This window comes from Nicotiana sylvestris, chromosome 8, assembly GCF_000393655.2.
Source record: "Nicotiana sylvestris chromosome 8, ASM39365v2, whole genome shotgun sequence".
Classification (NCBI taxonomy): Eukaryota; Viridiplantae; Streptophyta; class Magnoliopsida; order Solanales; family Solanaceae; genus Nicotiana; species Nicotiana sylvestris.
Genome location: NC_091064.1, coordinates 142531060 through 142535547, shown reverse-complemented (window position 1 = coordinate 142535547; position 4488 = coordinate 142531060). Strand labels below are relative to the sequence as shown.

General features: G+C 28.8%; 1 pseudogene; it reads left to right on the top strand.

Moving 5' to 3' along the window:
* Positions 1–2088: 2088 nt before the first annotated feature.
* On the top strand, positions 2089–3309 carry LOC104227484 (uncharacterized; annotated as a pseudogene).
* The last annotated feature ends 1179 nt before the right edge of the window (positions 3310–4488 follow it).

The window sequence follows — 4488 nt, the reverse complement described above, 5'->3', positions numbered from 1 at the left end:
TCAGAATTACAAAAAGCATTAAGAAAAAATGAAGAAACAACTGAAAAAGAATTAATTATTGGAGGCATACCAATATTAATAAATTTTAAAATATATCAAGGAGATAAAAACATTACACTAGGAATAAAATGGTTAGAAAAAGTCAAACCATATAAATTAGAAGATAGACAATTAACAATATGTTATGAAAATAAGAAAATAATAATAAAAAGAACCTTAATATAATGCCAAAAATATATATACTTGCCAAAATAATAATAGAAGGACATTATAATAGATATTATATACCTATGATGGATACAGGAGCAGAAGCTAACATGTGTAGGCATAATTGTCTACCAGAAAGTAAATGGGAAAAGCTAAAAAACCCCATAGTAGTAACAGGATGTAACAATGAGGGAAGTATGATAACATACAAAGCAAGGAATCTAAAAATACAAATATGGGACAAAATATTAACTATAGAAGAAATATATAGTTATGAATTCACAAATAAGGATATATTATTAGGAATGCCATTTTTAGATAAGTTATACCCACATATTATAACAAAAACACATTGGTGGTTTACTACCCCGGGTAAGCAAAGATTAGGAGCAAAAAGAGTAAATAATAAAGTGAGAAAAACAACACCCTGGATTAAGGGAAGTGAAAAAATTACCCAAAAATTAGAAAATATGACACAAAGCAACCATAATATAGAAATAATCATTTTCTCAATAAATAAGATAAAATTAATCCAAGATAAATTAGAACTACTATATAATGATAATCCACTACAAGGTTGGGAAAAACATAAAACAAAAATAAAAATTGAACTAATAAATGAAAATAGTATAATAACACAAAAATCTTTGAAATACAATTTTAATGATCTAACAGAATTTAAAATACACATATAGGAATTATTAGACAATAAGTACATACAAGAAAGTAATAGTAAACACACTAGCCCAGCATTTATAGTAAATAAGCATAGCGAACAAAAACGAGGAAAAAGTCGTATGGTTGTAGATTATAGAAATTTAAATGCAAAAACAAAAACATATAATTATCCGATACCAAATAAAATACTAAAAATCAGACAAATACAAGGATATAACTATTTCAGTAAATTTGACTGTAAATCAGGATTTTATCATTTAAAACTAGAAGACGAATCTAAAAAGCTAACAGCATTTACAGTACCACAAGGCTTTTACGAATGGAACGTATTACCATTTGGATATAAAAATGCACCAGGTAGATACCAACATTTTATGGATAACTACTTTAACCAATTAGAAAATTGTATAATATATATAGATGATATACTGTTATATTCTAGAACAGAGAACGAACATATAAAACTACTAGAAAAATTCATACACATTGTAGAAATATCAGGAATTAGTTTAAGTAAAAAGAAAGCAGAAGTAATGAAAAATCAAATAGAATTCTTAGGTATACAAATAGATAAAAATGGAATAAAAATGCAAACTCATATAGTACAAAAAATAATTAACTTAAATGAAACACTTGATACAAAAAAGAAATTACAATCATTTTTAGGATTGGTTAACCAAGTAAGAGAATATATCCCTAAATTAGCAGAAAACTTAAAACCATTACAGAAAAAATTGAAAAAAGATGTAGAATACCATTTTGACGAAAAAGATAAAATACATATAAAGAAGATCAAAAATATGTGTAAAAAGTTACCAAAATTATATTTTCCAGATGAAAAAAGACAGTTCACATACATAGTTGAAACTGATTCTAGTGATCACAGCTACGGAGGAGTTCTAAAATATAAATATGATAATGAAAAGATTGAACACCATTGTAGATATTATTCAAGATCATACACGGAACCACAATTAAATTGGGAGATAAATAGGAAAGAACTATTTGGATTATATAAATGTTTGTTAGCATTTGAGCCATATATCATTTATAACAAGTTTATTATGAGAACAGATAATACACAAGTAAAATGGTGGATAACACGGAAAGTACAAGATTCAGTAACTACGAAGGAAATAAGAAGACTTGTATTAAATATACAGAATTTTACATTTACAATTGAAGTAATAAGAACTGACAAAAATGTTATTGCAGACTACCTATCAAGACAAAGCTACTCAAACAGATGAAAGCCAAGAATCAAAAGATATATTTGCAATCCTTACTACGCTATCTTTACAGATGGATGGTATGGGAAAAAGATTACAACAGCTAGAGAAAAGCTAGTCAAGTCAGCAGCATGACTATAAAAATGCAGAGCTAAGTCGATCGGAAGACTCTAAACTTCCAGAGTTAGAAGGAGACGTTGGGAAACTCCAAAAAACCCATAACACAATTGGTTTATATACAGCTGCAGGTACAAGTAAACAAGTTAACAAGAAGCCACATACCAATGTCAATTTAAACAACATATTTGATAAACCAATTACTCCGAAAAGGCCAAAAGAAACAATAGTTACGACACCACAAACCTCAACCTATGCCAACAATCTACACCAAAACAAAAAGATATACAACCATATTACTCAGACCTAAATTGTAAACATATACAAAATTCAAACATTCCTAAACTTGAACCCCAGAGCAACTACTACAACAGATCCAACACAGGATTATATAACCCAAAAACTTCAAGGATATAATAGGCTTATTGCACAGCCAAAAACTAGAGCTAATTTAGTAAAAACATGTTACAACTATGGATTACTTAGTACGGTATATACCTATGATGGGGAAGAGATAAGTGGAATACCAGAGTTATACAAAGCATTTATTACATTCAAAAGAATTACAAAAGGAAACTTATTTTTTATAAAATTCTATACAGCACCAGCTGAGATACTATATGATGAAATAAAACCTATTATACAAGTTGTAAAAATAGGCTTAACACGAGATATGATAATACCAGAAGAAATAGAACAACAACTAGAAATACCGAAAATTGAGATACCAGGATTTTATGCCAACAAAAGAATAATTGGAATAGCAACTATTATACAAGAGCTAGCCAACAATTATTTACAAGAAAATGCTATCTGGAGCTACTACTCAAGAGACTAGCTAATGATATATGCCAATTCAAGAGAACTACGACAAGGAGATATGGATGAAGTCCAAAAATGGATTTTATCATTACTAAAACCAGAGATACAGCCAACTACAAGAGCACTAAAGAAAGGATTTATTTCCAATGAATTATTGACAAGATACTGCAAACTAGTAGGCCACAAATACCCAGATCATATATGTTCAAAATGCAATGGAGAAGATAACCATGTACCAGAAGTCCAACTAGAATGAAGATATCAGCAAGAAGACAAATGAGGAAGACAACTATTGAAAACAAATAATGTAAAAAAGTCGTAAAGTAAATAGTAAAGAGTCATTTTCATGAACAGTAAAGGTCATTCATGAATAGTAAGAGTCATGTAAAAAAGTCGTAAAGTAAATAGTACGAGTCATATTCATGAACAGTAAAGGTCGTTCATGAAGAGTCATTTGTAAACAGTAAGAGTCATTTCAATTTTCTATATATAATTTGTAATCCGAAGAGAAGAGGACAGACCTTCACCTTCTCTCTATTATCTTCTCTCTCTTATAAATATCTGAGTTATATACAAAGTCTCTTTCAACTATGGAACAATCAAACGAGTTACAAGAACAGGTAAGTTTATTCATAATCATGTCTAACTAAACTTTTATATTCCTTATAATCTCTTGAATATCATAACTGTTTATCATGTTATAGTACTGTTATAAAGAACATCTTGAGAAAGTTTGCCATGTCTAATAATGCTGAGAGTAGTTAAGCCCAGATTATGCCATTCTAAGGTCGAAACTGGTAGGCATGGAAGCCGTTTAGGGGAGTAAACAAAGTTGAGGCGCTGTTAGGGAAAATAATTGAAGCAAGAAAAATATGGTAGTGACCAGAAAAGATTGTTCGGTACAACTTATTAAACCATGATGAACTCTATGATAAACAAAAAGGTTAGAGGGAATATGTTTAGTAAACACATGATAAGAATAATACGTAAAAACAATAATATCTTATGAACAACCCCACTTATTTACTAGATAACAATAATGATTACAAAATACTCATGTTATATACCTTGAACCAACTTAATAACGACATTATGAGAAAAATTTATGATATTTTAATTTCTTTTGAAATAATGAACATAATGGAACAAGGATATACAGAACTAATTCTATCAGAAGAAATAGATATCTTAGATTTATATGAACTAGACTTATATTCAGATTAATGATCAACTACGCATATATCAAGTTAATTCCGCTTATTACAAAATCAAACTACACTTCTCAAAATTGGTATCAGAGCTATGAAACTGATAAATAAACATTTGCTCTAAGAAGTAAAATCATGGAAAATAACACTGAAATTGATAGTACAAATCCGCAAAAAATCTCCATAAACAGTGAGTCAATTACAGAAAATATGCAGATTAAAATAAC